At 55.2% G+C, this 18,052-nt stretch overlaps 1 protein-coding gene across 1 annotated transcript in view; it reads left to right on the forward strand.

Annotated features, from left to right (window-relative positions):
• The first annotated feature begins 12,450 nt into the window (after window positions 1–12,450).
• TIMP2 (TIMP metallopeptidase inhibitor 2) overlaps window positions 12,451–18,052 on the forward strand; it is a 75,578-nt gene continuing 69,976 nt past the window's right edge. Inside the window, exon 1 of the mRNA XM_017879359.1 lies at window positions 12,451–12,861. The gene's annotated coding sequence lies outside the window, so the exon portion shown is untranslated. The remainder of the gene's footprint in view (window positions 12,862–18,052) is intronic.

Here is an 18,052-nt window from a genome sequence, read left to right on the forward strand (position 1 = left end):
TCAGGCGATCTGCCCTCCTCAGCTCCCAAAGTGGCTGGATTACAGGCATGAGCCATTCTGGCCATTGGTAGTTTCTTTCTTCTTCTTACCTCTTCCTTCCTTCCCTTCCTCTTCCTTCCTTCCTTCCCTCTTCCTTTTCCCTTCCTTCCGTCCTTCCTTCACTTCCTTCCTTCCTTCCTTCCTTCTTCTTTCTCTCTCTCTCTCTCTCTCTCTTTCTTTCTTTTCTTCCTTTCTTTCTTTCTTGTAGCAAGTAGGAATATGGCCAGAGCATCCCGCCACAGACTCTAAGTGGCAGAGCCAGTGAGCAGTGATAAGTAAGGGACCCTGGAGCCCCTCCCCACAACCCCACCGCCGACCACTCTCCCTCCCCACCCCTCTCCCTGTTGACGTCCATGCCGTCCAAGAACCCTCAGCTGTGAGTAATAAGTGCGCCTCTCGGTGGGAACATGTGTTTCCAATCATCAGAGCAGCAGTGAGTCACCACCAACAGCTGCTGCTGTCTCCGTCTCCCTGCACTCACCTTCAGCCCCCTGTGCTGACAGCCCAGGCTGTGCCCCCACCCAGCTCTGGCTCAGACAGCCTGACTCCCTGGAGTCCTGGGTGTCCTCCGGCCTATGGGCCTCCCAGCACCGCTAGCTCCCTGGTCTGAAGCAGCACCTGCCTCCTCCACCTGGATCACCCCGACTCAACCTCCAGGTCCCACTGGAGACATCCCAGACAGCCCCCCCAGACCACCCCAACCCTGCTGGCACCTGTCCATTGCCCTGGGTTGCACCACAGTCACCGCACCCAGCACACTCTTTACAATGGTCTCTGTCTCTTTCATATTAAAGTTGTGTGTTTTTGCAGAGGGTGCAGATTCCAAGGCAAGGATGCTGGGAAGCTGGTTTTGCCCTTAAAAGAAATGTCTTATGCTAAGATAAGCCACTGCAGAATAAAGTTGACATGCTTCCCTATCCAGAAAAAGAGAAGGTAATATTAAAGGATGGTTTGCACTGCAGGAAGGAGGGGCCACTCCCCATCCATTTCCCTGGTGTCTGCACAGCCCCATGGCTGGTGCCCAGTAAATACCTGTTGAAGGAATAAATAAACTATAGCCTTAAAAGGTTACAGTCAGTAGGGGAGACAGACATGAGAATGAGAAATCTATGAGAGAAAATACGGGGAGTCCAGATGAAATCAGGGTGATGAGCCACAGAAATGCGGTGTCCACCTCTGCCGGTTGCTAGGACGACTGCATCTCCACCCCACCCCAGCTGGGCCCCTCCCCGGGGCTGCAGCGCATCGCCTCACTGTCAGCTGGCTGTTGCCTGGTGAGCACAGGTTGGAGGCCAGGCTGGTCTTAATGAGGAAGGATGGCTGAATGTGGGGCAGGCAGTGTCTGATGGGGCCGGGAATGACTGTGGGCTCTCTCACTGACGAGGCCACATCCAGGGTGTTCTGCTACCTCCTCCAAGGGGTCAGAACCACAGTCCCACAGGACAGGGAGCACCGACAATGACCCAGAGCACCCTCTACCCCCGCAGGCAGCCCAGCCCAGTGCAGGTGCGGTGGGACACCACCTGTCTAGACCTCGGAGCCTTCCTCATGGGCATCCACGGCAACACGGTTCTGTGGCCGGGTGGCACCTTCGAGGGGAGGCAAGCAGGGGCCGGTGAACGCAGGTGACACTGAAGGGTGACGAGCCGTCAGCCTCATTCCTGGGCCGGAGAGCACCAGGACAGAACCAGGGTGGCCGGGTCATGCTGGAGGCAAGGCTGAGTGTGATGGGTGGCAGGACTGTCACAGGTGTCCACAGAGCCCAGGGGCCCTCTTGAGGCTGAGAGGAAGGGTGGCCATGCCAAAAAATGAGTTAATGACTCAGACCCAAACCTCCAGAAACCAGCTGGGAATGGCAAGAAGGATCTGAATCGCTTTCCAAAAAGCTTGGCTCCTCCTCACCTTTCTCCTGCCTCGCTGCCTCTGATCTCGATGGTAGTGACCACAGCCACCCCAAGCCTGCTCTTCCTGCTGTCTGGCTCTCCAGCTCAAGGCTGAATGAGGGCCTTCAGGAACTCTGCCCCTCACCCCAACCCATCCTCCCAGGAGGAAGCCCAGGGACTCAGACCTGCCCCACGCTTCCTGAAGCTGGCTCCAGAAGACACGAGGCTGGGTTTGAAACTGGAGGTAACGAGAGTCTGGCTCGGGCCTGATGCTGCTGCTGGCCACAGGGTCCATATCACAGAGAAACTGAAGCATCCCCAGAGAAGAAAGAAAGGACCAGAGGGGAGGGCAAGGAGGAAAACAGGCGGGACAGGAACAGAGAGAGACAAACAGGCCTGGGGAGAGGGGAGGAGAGAGGGCACATTTTTGGGAACAGACCTAATCATAGCCTTGAAATGAAATTTACTGCTGCACTCAGCATGGGACAGCCGCCAGCTCCAGCAAGCCAGTCTCCCTTCTGTTTGTACGAGGTGATGACATCATGGCCATGGGTCGTCACTCACACGGAGGAGGAGGAGGAAGGCCAGCTGGCGGGAAACCTGAGTCTCCCCTGGCCAGGCTTCCAGGCAAGGCGAACCCGAAACCATGCAAGTCAGCCTCCACAAATCCCTGCTGAGCTAGGCAGCCGGTTCCTTCACCGTCCACCCCTCCCTCAAGACCAGCTCCGGTCCCCAGAACACCAGCTGAGGCTGCTTCCTGGGAAGAGTCAGTGATGGAGAAGCCCTGGGGACCGTCTCTGCTCCCTGGCCCTGGTCCCCAACCCGCCCATGAAAGGAAGCACATGACGGCATGCCCAGGGCCAAAAGGAAATAGCCCGGGCACGAGGAAACACCAGCCCCAGGCCCGCAGCATCCAATCCCAGCATCTCGCATGTTCCTCCTTGTGCTTATAGGAACCAGTCTACAGGAGGATCCAGGAGAGCCGGCGTCACAGGTGTGGGGGCAGACAGGTGGGGAGAGGCAGCAGAGCTCAGCGGCATAAACTCTTGGGAGTCCACAGCTGCAGGAGCCTCTTGGAAGGAGGGCCCAGGGGCTCTGCTCAAACTGTCCCTGCAGGATAGGAGACGCTTCCGAGTCAAAGAGGAGGCAAGACCCGGCCACAACGAGGAGAGGCATTGCCATTTCAGCCCACATGAAGCAAGGGCTGCAAAGGCTGCCCGGTTCAGGGGTGGAACCACTGCTGCATCCAGGCAACCTCCCTGCAGGAAGGGTTCATGCGCTTTCAGCCTGAGTCATCCGGTTCAAGCTGTTTCCCTGTGGCAGTCTGTGGAGCCAGTGACGTCGTGGGCTTCTTGCTTACCACCAAGACAACCTCTCCGCCTCTCCTCTCTTTCTGGAGTCACTGGAGACTTGACCAGGGCAACAGGGCTGGCTTTGGGGCTGCAGCCTGGGGCTGTGAAGGCTGGAATCCAAGCAGGTTTGCTAAAGGGAGGTGCCCTGGCTCATGGCTGCTTTTGCCCTGAGGGGTGCCTGTCTGCGGAGGGGCGGCAGGGTGGGGTGACAGTAGATGGAAGTGACGAAGAGAGGCCAAAGTCCCACCTTCTCAAAGATGGCCTGTAGGACGGCATGAAATAGATCAATAGACTTTGCAAAACAAAACCCAAAGGGAAGGCCCGGCGCAGTGGCTCACACCTGTAATCCCAGCACTTTGGGAGGCCAAGGTGGGCGGATCACTTGAGGTAAGGAGTTCAAGACCAGCCTGGCCAACATGGCGAAACCCTGTCTCTACTGAAAATACAAAAAATTAGCCAGGTGTGCTGGTGCATGCTTGTAGTCCCAGCTACTCAGGAGGCTGAGGCAGGAGAATTGCCTGAACTTGGGAGGCAGAGGTTGCAGTGAGCCGAGATTGTGACACTACACTCCAGCCTGGGCAACAGAGCGAGACTCTGTCTCAAAACAAAACAAAACAAACAAACAAACAAAAACCAAAGGGAGGCACGAACCAAGAGTGGCTGGAAGGTGGAGCAGGATCTTTAAAAAGTAAACCCTGATGGCTGCGGCCAAGAAGGCTTTAACCATGTTATACAGAAAGGGTGGGGAACATTTGCACTCCCACCCCCAGGGCTGCCCATTTCAGGGCCGGACCCTCATCGGAACATTACACTATCTGCTCCACGCGGGGCAGGACAGAAGATACCCACCTACCTGAGTTCCCATTGCCCCGGGGCACCCACTAACTTTCTGTGAACACCGTTGTAGACTGCTTTTTTTTTTTTTTTTTTTTTTTTTTTTTTTTGAGATGGAGTCTCACTCTGTGCCAGGCTGGAGTGCAAGTGGCCGGATCCTCAGCTCACTGCAAGCCTCCGCCTCCTGGTTATGCCATTCTCCTGCCCTCAGCCTCCCGAGTAGGCTGGGACTACAGCGCCCGCCACCTCGCCCGGCTAGTTTTTTTGATTTTTTTTTAGTAGAGACGGGGTTTCACCGTGTTGCCAGGATGGTCTCGATCTCCTGACCTCGTGATCCGCCCGTCTCGGCCTCCCAAAGTGCTGGGATTACAGGCTTGAGCCACCGCGCCCGGCCATTTTTTTTTTATGTTTTATTTTTTTGAGACTGGGTCTCACTCTGTCGCCCAGGCTAGAGTGCACTCGCGTGAGCTCAGCTCACTGCAACCTCCACCTCCCGGGTTCAAGTGATCCTCCTGCCTCAGCCTCCCAAGCAGCTGGAACTACAGGCATGTGCCACCATGCCCGGTCAATTTTTGTATTTTTTATAGAGATGCGGTTTCGCCATGTTGTCCTGGCTGGCCTCCTGGGCTCAAGCGATCCTCCTGCCATGGCCTCCAAAAGTGCTAGGATTACAGGCGTGAACCACCATGCCTGGCCTGTATACTTCTTTCTAGATCCACTCATATATTTGACTTCACATAAATGAAATATTATACATGCTGTTTTATTATGGAAACTTTTTTTTTCTTTTTTCAGAGTCAGTCTTTTGCTCTGTTGCCCAGGCTGGAGTGCAGTGGTTCAATCAGAGCTCACTAAAGCCTTGAACTCCTGGGTTCAAGTGATCCTCCTACCTCAGCCTCCCAAAAAGCTGAGACTGCAGGCATGGGCCCCCATGCCCAGCTAATTCATTTCTTTCTTCCTTCCTTCCTTCCTTCCTTCCTTCCTTCCTTCCTTCCTTCCTTCCCTCCCTCCCTCCCTCCTTCCTTCCTTTTTTTCTTTCTTTCTTCTTCTTTCTCTCTCTCTGTCTTTCCTTCCTTCCTTCTTTCTTTCTTTGTCTTTTTTCTTTTCTTTTCCTTTTCTTTTTTGGCAGAGTCTCGCTCTATCACCCAGGCTGGAGTGCAGAGGCATGATCTCAGCTCACTGCAAACTCCACCTCCTGAGTTCAAGTGATCCTCCTACCTCAGCCTCCCAAAAAGCTGAGACTACAGGCACGTGCCCCCATGCCCAGCTACTTTCTTTCTTTTCTTCTTTCTTTCTTTCCTTCCTTCCTTCCTTCCTTCCTTCCTTTCTTTTCTTTCTTTCTTTCTTTTCTTTCTTTTCTTTCTTTCTTTCTTTCTTTCTTTCTTTCTTTCTTTCTTTCTTTTCTCTTTCTTTCTTTCTTTCTTTCTTCTCTTTCTTGTTTCTTTCTTTTTCTTCCTTCCTTCCTTTCTTCTTTCTTTCCTTCTTTCTTTTTTTTTCTTTCTCTCTCTCTCTCTTTCCTTCCTTCTTTTTCTTTCTTTTTCTTTTCCTTTTCTTTTTTGGCAGAGTCTCACTCCATCACCCAGGCTGGAGTGCAGAGGCATGATCTCAGCTCAGTGCAAACTCTGCCTCCTGGGTACAAGTGATTCTCGCGCCTCAGCCTCCCGGGTAGCTGGGACTACAGGCCTGCCACCACGCCCAGCTAACTTTTTGTATTTTTAGTAGAGACAGGGTTTTACCATATTGGCCAGGCTGCTCTGGAACTCCTGGCCTCAAGTGATCCACCTGCCTTGGCTTCCCAAAGTGCTGGGATTACACGCATGAGCCACTGCACCTGGTCTTGGCCACCTAATTTCTTTAATTCTTTGTCAAGATGGGTCTCACTGTGTTTCCCAGGCTGGTCTCAAACTCCTGGCATCAGGTGATCTTCCTGCCTCAGCCTCCCAAAGTTCTGAGATTACAGGCACAAGACACTGTGCCCATACCATGGACACTTAAAAGAAATCTTTTTCGGCCAGGTGCGGTGGCTCATGCCTATAATCCCAGCACTTAGGGAGGCTGAGGTGGGCAGATCACTTGAGGTAGGAGTTCGAGACCAGCCCAACCATAGTAAAACCCCGTCTCCACTAAAACCACAAAAATTAGCCGGGCGTGGTGACAGGTGCCTCTAATCCCAGCTACTTGGAAGGGGAGGCAGGAGAATCGCTTGAACCCGGGAGGTGGAGGTTGCAGTGAGCTGAGATCGTGCCACTGTACTCCAGCATGGGTGACAGAGCGAGACTCCATCTCAAAAAAGAAAAAAAAATCAGTTATGTGCCTGGCCTCACTCCCCTGACAATCGGTGTCAGCAGTGTGGTGCGTGCCTTGGTCTCCAGGCTGTGGGGACCTTCACTCTCCCATCTGCATTCTTGTTCTCTATGAAATAGAACCTTTTTGTTCCTATGTCTCTGCACCTTGCTTTGCTCAGGACCGAAGACTTTTATCGGTTAATGGTTTCCAACCAGGGCCATTTTGCAATATCTTGAGACATTTTTGATGGTCACAATTGGAGAGGGTGCTGGCATCCAGTGGGTCCAGGCCAGGGATGGTGCTGAACACCCTACAGTGCCCAGGACAGCCCCCCACAAAGAGGGATCTGGCCCAAATGTCAACTGTGCCAAGGCTGAGAAGCCCGGCCCCTAATGAAGGATAATACTAATGAAATCCATGTCGAAATACCCTTCAGCACGTTCGCCACAGACAGATGAGCAGCTCACACTGCCTGCATATCTTTTCTCAAGCACAGTGGGTCCCAGTCACTCTATTTTTTTTTTTTTTTTTTTTTGAGATGGAGTCTTGCTCTGTTGCCCAGGCTGGAGTGCAGTGGCATGATCTTGGCTCACTGCAACCTCCGCCTCCCTGGTTCAAGTGAATTCCGGCTAATTTTTGTATTTTTAGTAAAGATGGGGTGTCACCATGTTGGCTAGCCTGGTCTCAAACTCCTGACCTCAAGTGATCTGCCCACCTCGGCCTCCCAAAGTGTTAGGATTACAAGCGTGAGCCACCATGCCCAGCCATCACTCTTGTCTCACCTTCTTGTCATCTTCAGGATGTCCTGTGGCGAACAGCCCCACCAGTGGACATTGGGGATGGAAACCTGGGCTGGGTGCCCATTGTGACCAAGAGTCTGAGGCCCGGCTGGATGGGGAGGCACAGATGAGCTGCCTGCTCCTCTCTGAGAGCCATGTGTCACCTGACTGATGTGTTACCTCCCAGACAGCCAGACTCAGACATGGTCCCCATCTTTCCCTACAGCTGCCAGCTCCCTGCCCCGAGACTGGCCGGGACACTCCCCTGAGGGCAGAGTTTCAGCTGTCAGCAGGGGGTCAGTTTCCTAGCTGTGTGGGGCCAAAGTCCATGCTGTCTCTGGATGAGAACATCTGGCTCTCTGGAAACCTCCCAGAAAGAGTGGGGGGGCTTCGGGTCCACTCAAGCTGTCTCCAGAGAGAGAACACGACCTGCTCAGGGGAAGATGGCTCTCATCCAGCCTAGGAGGGCGAGGCCGCCAAGAAGAGCAGCGTCCTCCTGCCAGCCCGGTACAGCAGGGCGGGCATCCTGCCTGGTGGCCTGAGATGGGAGCAACAGGGAGGAGGCCTTGGCACCTCCTCCGGCCCCAGACAGCATTCACCATGTCCAGCCTGGGACGTGTTTGCCTGGTGTGTTTGGGCATGGGTGCACACACGCCTGATAGCTCTGCTGTGCTCTCTGCTGGGAAGGTCTCTTTAAGGGGACAGGGGAGCAAGGCAATGTTCCTTGTGGGAAGCGGTGGCCACTGGAGTGTGGTCTGAGGGCCCTGAAATCACCCCCACACTTCACAGGGCTCCCTCATGCTCCTGTCTGTCCTGAGAGGCTGAGAGCCTCTGCTCTTAAACTGGTCCAAGCCAGGGTCCCCCAGGCTGTGCCTGGGCTGGGTGTCCCTTATGGTCCCCTGGTAGTCCACCCACCAATATCAAGATGAGAAGTGAAGGGGGCTGGTTAGGAGTGAAGCAATGGGCTGCGCCTGGTGGCTCACGCCTGTAATCCCAGCACTGTGGGAGGCTGAGGCAGGCAGATCACCTGAGCACAGGAGTTCCAGACCAGCCTGGGCAACATGGTGAAACCCTCTCTCTATTTAAAATACAAAAATTAGCCAGGTGTGATGGTGGGCACCTGTAATTCCTGCTGCTCGGGAGGCTGAGGCACGAGAATTGCTTGAGCTTGGGAGGCAGAGGTTGCAGTGAGCCGAGATGGCGCCACTGCACTCCAGTGGGAGACAGAGTAAAAATCTGTCTTAAAAAAAAAAAAAAAAGCAGTGAAACAGTGGAGGGAGCTCCCAACCCGGGGTCGGCTTTCCTCTTTCCTCTCTTGCCCTGGGCGTGGGGCATGTGTCCCTTCCCCTGTGGGTGGCAGCCCTTCCCCGTGTTCAAGTTTGTCTTGCAAGGTTGAGCCCTCCTGGCCACAGAGCACAGAGAAGGACAAGGAGAAGGAGAGGTTTGCAGAAGCTGCATCTCTACAAAAAATACAAAAAATAGCCAGGTGTGGCCAGGTGCGGTGGCTCACGCCTGTAATCTCAGCACTTTGGGAGGCCAGGCCGAACGGCGGATCATGAGGTCAGGAGATCGCGACCGACTCCTCGCACATCACTGGTGAATTGCGCCGTTCTCTATCTAAAAATACCAAAAAAAAAAAAAAATAGCCGGGAGACGTGTCCTGGTGGCGGGCGCCAACCTGTAGTCCAGCTACTCCCGGGAGGTAACAGAGTCAGGAAAGAAGAGCATGAACGCCTCGGGAGCGCCGGAGAGACAAGTCTGCCGAGACTCCCTGACCACTTGGCACTCCAGCCTAGGCAGACCCCAGAGTAGACTGGCCGTACATCAAAAAAAAAAAAAAAAAAATTGCCAGGTGTGGTGGGGCATACCTGTGGTCCCAGCTACGAAGGAGGCTGAGGTGGGAGGATCACTTGAGCCCGGGAGGCAGAGGTTGCAGTGAGCTGAGATCGAGCCACTGCACTCCAGGTTGGGTGACAGAGCAAGACCCTGTCTCTCAAAAAAAAAAAAAAAAAAAAAGAGAAAAAAAGAAAGAAAAAGTGGGTTTGTGCAGCCATGAGCCAGATTCCAGTCTACTCCCTGTCTTCATTAGGTTCCTGGTGTGAGACCTCAGTTTCCTTGGTTTTGAGGTGGGAGGACCCTAACTGGAAGAGAAGGTGGAGGGTGGTCAATGGGACAGAAGCTGGCTCAGGAGCCAAGGCCCTGAGGGCCCCAAGCGGCAGGGAGATGGCTGGGTCGCAAGCTGGGAGTTGTGGGCTGTGAAGGAGGCCTGGCTTCTGGGGCCGCCCTCTCACTTCCCTGCTGTGCCCTTGGGGGAGTCATTTGGCCCCTCAGACCTCAGTCCCCTCTGCATCTGACTCTACAGCCGCAGGTCAGCCATTCACGGCACTGCACCAGAAAGGGGTTCTGTGCTCACCATTTTGTGGCTCTGGAGTCTCTGCATCTCCAGCACCTGCCCTTTCACTGGGCTCCCTGCCCCCACCCGGGCCACTCACCAGAGTCCCATCCTTCCAGAGGATGCATCCGATCCTGCCCCTCTGCTCAGAACCCTCCAAAGGATCCCACCTCACTCAGAACAAAATGCACATCCTCCCGGTAACGTGGCTGCCTTCCGCTGTGTCCCCTTCCAGCCCTTGCTCCTGGCCTCCTGCCTCAGCCCTCCTTCCTCTCACTCCTCTGCCACACCACGGGCTCCACCAGGTCCAGCACCTTCCAACCTCCGAGACTTGCGTGCTTCCATCTGCTGTTTCAGGGATGTTCCTCTGTTCTCTCGACACTGAATGTCTCACTCTTAGGAGGGTGTCCAGGCTACAGCAGATGCTCAAATGAGTATTTGTTGATGGACGGAGGAAGGAGGGAGAGAGACAACCAAGAGAAGAGGGAGGAAAGGAAAGCTGGAAACTTCTGGTTTAGAGACCTGTTTGGAGGAGATAATGGTAGAGGGAGCAGAAAAGTAGAGTACTCTCTGGTGGGGGAATTGAGGGGGAGAGAAGATTTTTGTTTCGTTTTCAGACAGGGTCTCACTCTGTCACCAAGGCGGGAGTGCAGTGGTGCGATCTCTGCTCACTGCAGACTCGACTTCCCTAGGCTCAAGCGATCCTCCCATCGCAGCTTCCCCATAGCTGGGACTACAAGTGTAAGCCATCACGCCCAGCTAATTTTTTTTTTTTCTTTTTAGAGAAGGGTCTCACTATATTCCTCAGGCTAGTCTCAAATTCCTGGCCTCAAGCGATCCTCCCACCTTAGTTTCCCAAAGTGTTGGGATTACAGGCGTGAGCTACTGCACCTGGCAAGATTTCTGCTTAACTTTTCCTGGGAGCAATTCCAGCGTGTTTGTGTGCTGGTGCGCATGTCTTCGGGGAGGGCAGTCCAGGGCGCAGGTGCGAGGCCTTGGGTTGAAAGTTCCAGTCTCATGACCCCTGACCCTGGAGCCCAGGCCCGCCTTTCCTCCCAGGTACATCCACATTGACCCCGCCCCCTTGGCTGTTGGCACCACGGCTGCTCTAAGTATTTATCACCCTAACATGTACCTGATCATTTATGTGTAGAGCTTGTCTAGAAGACCGAGAGCCCCTAAGCTACCTGTTTCTATCATGAACTGACAAATGGAAACACAAGCTCCACCGCATTTTGTTCTCCTTGTAACCAAAAAGAAGGAAAGAAAACAATGAAATGGTTGCAGGCAGCCAGCACACAACAATTTTCTGAATTAACTGTACTTTTAAACGTTAGCTTCAAACATCATTTTGTGAACGACACAACTCTATTTCACGCTAACAAAACTGAAAAGTGACTTTGGATTTGTCAGGGCGCTAAAAATAACGGCTCTGCTTATTTAACTTTTCTCAGAGCTGTTACAAAGCACACACAAACAGAAAGAAGCTGTTTTTCCATTCTTTCACTATTTTCCAAAGTTTCATACCTCAAGTCAGCACTGCACAGTTTAGTGGACAATTCTTCTTCTTCTTCTTCTTTTTTTTTTAAACGGAGTCTTGCTCTGTCGCCCAGGCTGGAGTGCAGTGGCGCCATCTCGGCTCACTGCAACCTCTGCCTCTTGGGTTCAAGCGATTCTCCTGCCTCAGCCTCCTGAGTAGCTGGGACTACAGGCGCGCGCCACACCAGGCTAATTTTTGTATTTTTAGTAGAGACGGGGTTTCACTGTCTCTACTAAATGTTGGCCAGGCTGGTCTCAAACTCCTGGCCTTAAGTGATCCTCCCGTCTGGGCCTCCCAACGTGCTGGGATTACAGGCGCAAGTCACCGTGCCCGCCCTGATTCTTCTTGTGTCATTTTCCTAGGCTTCCATCTCCCTAGCTGGACTGCAAACACCCTGGAATGCTGATCTCAGTGCAGCAGTGTCCACGGAGCCCCTCGGGGCACACACCGGATGTGCAGGGTGGGTGCCCGCAGCCGGGCGCAGGCAGGTTCACAGCCAGGAGGCCCGCCTCACCACCCTACACATGTTCATCCCTTCATATGCCTGGGTCTTTCCTGGAACACAAAACTGTTTTGGGAAAAGTCCTTCGGCTCCCACATTTGTGGGCTAAGAGAGGAAACTGTGAGCGGAGCCCAGCCAATGCCTCTGCTGCGATCCTACTGGCTCCTGGGCGCCTGGGCCCACCCCCGTCTCTTGTTGGCTGGTCAAAAATATGGCCAGTTTATATAAAATCCTGTTTTGTTCACAGTAACCACACCCCCACCCCCCAACTAAACTGGCCAGGCGCACTTAAAATTCTAAGGCCTCCATTTGAAAAAGGGATCCTGTCTGTTTCTCAATAGGCCACCCGCCCACAGGAACGGGGAGGCGGCGACAGGGAACAGCCCCTGCTCCAAAGGACACCCCTTGGCTCGCCTCGAGGCTCAGCTCGAAGGGACCCCGGGGTGGCGGGGGACGGAGCAGCGTAGCACTCCAGAGTCGAGCTGGAGGGGAAAGGGTGGCGGGTGGGTGGCCCGCTGCCCTGGAGGGACGGGGCGCGAGTCCCACGCGCTGAGTCAGGGCCCCCGGGCGCAGAAGGCCACGCAGCGGGGACAGGGGTCGGGGGGCTGGGGCGTCCCGGGACCCCGCGCGGGTGTGGGCCGCGGGCGCCAGGTGGTGCGGGAAGCCCCCGACGTGCCAGGCCGGGCACAACAATAAGCGCGGGCTGGGGGGAAGCGCCGGGCGGAGGTGGGATGGAGGGGCCCTGGCTGGGAGCGCCCGAGCCTGCATGGCCGCCAAGCCACCGGAGGAGGGCCAGAAAGCCTCCGAGCGCAATAAAAACGGCGGCAGGCCCCGAGCCGCACAAACACATCCGTAGAAGGCAGCGCGGCCGCCGGGAGCCGCAGTCGCGCTCGCGCCGCTTCCCCCACCCCGCCCGCCCCGCCGAGAATGCGCCCCGCCCTCCCCTCGCGCCCCGGACAAAGAGAGAGAAGTTGGCGCGGCCGAGAGGGGCAGGTGAGGAGGGTGAGCTGCGCGGAGGGCCCGCCTCGCCCCGGCTCAGCCCCCGCCCGGCCTCGGCCGCCCGCCGCGTAGCAGCGCCGGACCCCGCGGCGCCCCTGCCCGCCCATGTCCCGCCGGTGGCCGCATTTGGGCGCCGCGGCCGCACCCTGCGGCTGGCGCTCGGCCTCCTGCTGCTGGCGACGCTGCTTCGCCCGGCCGACGCCTGCAGCTGCTCCCCGGTGCACCCGCAACAGGCGTTTTGCAATGCAGATGTAGGTAAGGAGCGGCGACCCCGCCCCGCGCGGGGCCCCACCTCCCCACGACCCCGTGGGTTCGCGGACGCCCCGCCCGCCCGCCGCTGGCCGAGGGACCACAGCGCCCGCCTCCTGGTCCCTCGGCGTCTTCTCGAATCTTGCAAGTGGACGCCCAGAGCCGACTTTCTTTCCCCTCCCTCCTCTCCCTTTCTTTCCCTCTCTTTGCCGAGATGCGTCTCAACCTCAAAATTCCACCGAAATTCCGCCGCAGCTCCAGCCCCAGGAAAGGGAGCCAGTTTGGCTTTTGGCAGGCGGCGCACCCTGGGATGCCAGCGCTGGGGGCAGGGAGCCTGGGGGACACGGCGTGGGGGCGGGGGGCTGGAGGACTGGGGACCCCAGGAAGAAACTTTCGCAGATAAGGTGGGAGTTGGGCTTCTTTGGGCTTGGGGCTGGGTGGGGAAGGGCCTCTCTACCGGGGCTTCTCCCACCAGCCCCATTTGGGGGCTTCCCGATCAAGCCAGGACGAGATGGAAGCCCGCCCTACCCGAGGCAGGTTCTACAGACCCCGAGGGGCAGGTGAGAAACGCCGGTGGCGTCCCCTGGCCTGGCTCCTTTTTCGTGCCCTGCCCAGGAGGCCCTGCAAACTGGCTGGGCAGGGACCGGGACCCCCGAATGTTCCGCCTTTTCGGGACGTCCACAAAAGCTGGAGACTTTGGTGACTGGACCCGGCACGTGGGACTGTGTGGCTGAGATTCCCCAGCAAATACCCGTGACCTCAGGACTCCTAGCCCCCAAAAGACAGGCGCCATGGGGGGAGGGAGGAGGGGCCCAGTTATTTGTTCTGATCCATGGAGGACCAGCAGAAATGGGAGGAACCCGCTGGCCCGAAGTTTCCACCGTGGTCCTACACCTCAAGCCTCTGCAGCACTGGTGCTGGTCAGCATGGTTTTCCTGGGGCAGGTCTGGCTACACAGAAAGTGGTCTCAGAGCCCCCTGCCCTCCTTCCTCCTTATGTCTGAGTCTCAGTCCAGTGGCCTGTCCAGGGCAGATGGAGCAAGGCGGGGGCCCCCTCACCTGCCCAGACTGGAGGTAGGAGTTTCTGTTTCTCCTGCTGTCAGCCACGCCCTTCCTATACCCACCCACGGCTTCTTGCCCCACTCCGGTTAGCCCTGGGCGCTGCCTGCCCAGCTGGGGAAGTTTTCAGTTGCGCCAATCTGTTGGGATCGCAGGTCTCAGGTGGCTCAGGCCTCATGGGTGGAAGGCGCGGCGTGTGCCTATGTCACAGTTTCCACTAAACCCAGTTTGGGGGAAACGAGGTCTTTTCTCCAGTTTAGCCTTGGTGCTCAGCAAGATTTGGGGGTGAAGGAGAGGCTCCTTTGATGAAGGAGCCATAATGGGCCTTTCTCTGGGGGTCCATGGGGAGTGCGGGCCTGTCCAGGCTCCTTGGCTGACCAGCACCAGGTGGGGCAGGATGTAGCCAAGGCCCAGAAGGAGGCTGCCCCAAGAAGGACTTGGGAGGTGGATTCGTAGGAGTTGGGCCTTGGGACCCTCCTCCTCGCTCCGCCCCGCCCCCCCCCAACACTCCTCAGCTGTGTGGGAGAATGTCCAGGCAGCCACTCTGTCCTTGCTTGGCATAAGTTAAGGCGGCCACTAAGCTGGGAGCTGTTTCTGCGTGGGGTGTGGATCCAGGATGGCAGAGGGCGGAGGGCTGCAGTTCGTGCCTCCTGCCTCCTTCATGCTTGGCGCAGCACTCTCCTTTTCCTGGGTTGCCTGGCATTCGTGTCTAAATCTTTGCATCAACATCATCCTTTAGCTAAAACTTTTCACCCCATCCCAGCTCAGAGGCCCAGTCAGATGCCAGAGGTGCACTGCAGAGCTCAGGGCATTCGCTTCCTGTGGCTGCTGTGACAGATGACCACAAACCAGGAGTCTTAAAAGAACAGGAATGGATTCTCTGTAGCTCAGGGGGCTAGAAGTCCGAAAAGGCGTCCGCAGAGCTGGTTCCTTCCAAGGCTGGGAGGGAGAATCTCTTTCAGGCCTCTCTCCTTGATGTTCCTTGGTTTGTAGACACATCACTTCCATTTCGGCCTCTGTCTTCACATGGGCTTCTCTCTTGGGTGTCTCTGTGTCCAAATTTCCCTGTTCCCTTTTTCTTTCTTTCTTTCTTTCTTTTCTTTCTTTTTTTTTTTTTTTTGAGACAGCCAGGCTGGAGTGCAGTAGCAAGATCTTGGCTCATGGCAGCCTCCGCCTCCTGGGTTCAGGCAATTCTCCTGCCTCAGCCTCCCGAGTAGCTGGGATTACAGGCACCTGCCACCATACCCGGCTAATTTTTTGTATTTTTAGTAGAGACAGGGATTCACCATGTTGGCCAGGCTGGTCTCGAACTCCTGGCCTCAGGTGATCCACCTGCCTCAGCCTCCCAAAGTGCTGGGATTACAAGTGTGAGCCGCCGCGCCCGGCCAAATTTCCTTCTTCTTATAAGGACAGCAGCCATTGGATTTAGGGCCCACCCTAATCCAGTATGACTTCATCTTGATATATCAGCAAATACCCTATTTCCAAATAAGGTCATATTCATAGGATCTGAGTAGATGTGCATTTGAGGGGGACACAATTCGACCCAGTACATCCAGGCTACCGTCTCTTATTCCCAGTCACCCTTTCCGTGCTCAACGAACTTGGGATAAACAACCCAGGACATCCCAGCGTAGGGCCCCGGAACAAATCCCACAGGGACGACAGTGGTCTGTCTATTCTCCAGTGTTCGATTCTCCTTAAAGCGATGCAGGTTTGTGACTTTCTCAGCGATGGTTCCCCATTCTGGCTTAGAGCAGAATTGCCTGGAAGATTCTTAAAGATTACTCAGGTCTGGGTCCCTTTGCAGATACAGAGGGTCTGGCTCAGACTTCGGCTTTTGCTGTTTTAAAAGGCCCACAGGTGAGTTAACCAGGGCTGTGATTCAGGGGTCTCAGAAAGGGGGTACAGTGGGAGTTAATAAAGGCAGGCTTGTTATGTGGCGAGCTGGCTCCTTTTACTCTTGGCTGCATGCAGGCTTGTTAAATGGCTTGGTGTCTACAAGAGGCAACTGGCTTAAGAAACAGTCAGATTTCTGTCTGCCCGGCTAAGGATTTCTGGGAGGTATCTCCCTAGCAGCTCTTGCAGCTGGTAGGACTGGAACTGTGGTCGGCAAAGATAATTCATTATGAGGTGGTGATGTTTAGGATAAGGGATGGTAAGAGATGACCTGGTTTCTTCCTAGAAGGCCCCAGGTCCTCATCCTTTCCAGCAAGACCAGCACAAACGGGAAGCATTTTGTGTCTCAGTTACAGCACTATTCAAACGCGCTGCTGGCCCGGCTCCCTCTCACCCAGTGAAATCCTTCACATCTACTGCCAGCCTGCACAGCTACAGGGATCTGGCTGGAAATTAGCTTTGGGCTCACCATTCAGGCAGTACCATGCCTGGAGCCACTTAGCCAGCTGAGCTACTTGGCAGACTCAGGCTGCTTGGGCTGGTTTCTGGACTCAAGGGTAAAGCCAGGAGCTCTCTGGATGCAGAGAATGAAACCTCTTCTCTGGCTTGGATGGTGGTACCTAAAGCCACATTATCCTAGAAGACCTCTATGATGACATCTGCCCCACATGTTCCCATCTCCAGAAACTGCCCTCTGCAAACTCCCCCAAGATGTCCAGCTCCAGCTAGAGAGGGTCCACAGCCAAGAGGGGAACACCTGCTGTTTCCTGGGGTGAACAGCCAAGGGAAACATGGTTCCTGTGGGACACAGGGACAGGGACCAGAGAGATAGTAGGGGCCACCCCAGAAAACAGGCAGCACGCAGTCAAAAATGGCTCTGTCTTCAGGACACGTGCTCAGGAAAAGCAACACAGCATCAGATTCACGTGAGCTGGGTCAGGCCTTCCATGTAAGGGGGCAGGGGTGGCGCTTTTTAAAGAAACTGTCGGCAACTTGTTGTGCAAAGTATGTGATTGATCTGTATTGTTAGTTTTGTTCATCTGGATTTTTGTATCGGGCTTGTCTGTGTTTCAACAAGCAATTATGGAGTGGCTGCCTCTGCCCCAGGGGATGTAAGGGAGAAGCAAGACATTACCCCTGTCGTGGGGGAGGCAGGGGGTGGAACTGTACATCAAGGCACCAGGCAGTGTGGAAGGGGGTTCCCGCTGCAGGGCGTGGTGAGCAGGCCTCCCCTTCTCAACTGCCAGGCTGTGGTATAAAGTCAGTCCAGTCAATGTGGTTTGGGTAAATAATTAACAACAGATAAACTTTCGAAATAACCAAAATTCAGAAGTAATCATGTAACAATGTGAAATGCATTTGCAAGAGGTGAGGATAGAAGGCCCCATGGTAGGTTGAGGAGGGAGCTGTGGGGAGAACTGGGGCTCTTTAGCTTGGTTTTGAACAGTGTGCCGCCTCGGTCCTGACGCAGAACCACTGACTCGATGAAGTGGGGGTCGCATGTAGGGTTGAATCTCGTGGGTTCCGAAACAACCAAGAGGTCTGCCTAAGGCTTCTCAGGCAGCTGCGAGGACGGATGCAATAGTAGGGAGGAGGAGATAAGAAGGAAGCCAAGACAGGCAGACGTGGCAGTGGCTGGGGCAGGAGAGGAGCGTGCTCTGGACGCTCCCTCTGTCCCCCGGTGCATGCACAGGCTCACAAACCAGGGACTGAGGGCAAGTGGTTGCATGGCTAGAATGGTCTTTTACTTTTTCTTGAGATGGAGTCTCGCTCTGTCACCCAGGCCGGAGTCCAGTGGTACAATCACAGATCACTGCAGCCTCAACTTCCTGGGCCCAAGCGATCCAGCTACCTCAGTCTCCCAAGCAGCCACCACGCCCAGCTAATTTTTTGAATTTTTTGTAGAGATGGGGTTTCGCCATGTTGCCCAGGCTGGTCTCGAACTCCTGAGCTCAAGTGATCTGCCCATCTTGGCCTCCCAAAGTGCTGGGATTACAGGCGTGAGCCACGGTGCCCGGCCTATGTATAATTTTTTAATGAATATCTGATATTCATTAAATATATCAGATATATTTGAGTGCTTGGCCAAGGTTTTGTTTTTGTTGCCCTTGGGTCTGAACAGAAAGTGTGGAGACTCTGACCACCTCAGTGTCGGGGGGCGGGGTAAGCAGGCAGATGAGCTGCCCTGAGATTGCTGGGAGGAGGGAAGGGGGGCAGACCCAGACTTCCCAATGGGGAGA

This window comes from Rhinopithecus bieti, unplaced genomic scaffold (genome assembly GCF_001698545.2).
Source record: "Rhinopithecus bieti isolate Rb0 unplaced genomic scaffold, ASM169854v2 scaffold_9899, whole genome shotgun sequence".
NCBI classification, from domain to species: domain Eukaryota; kingdom Metazoa; phylum Chordata; class Mammalia; order Primates; family Cercopithecidae; genus Rhinopithecus; species Rhinopithecus bieti.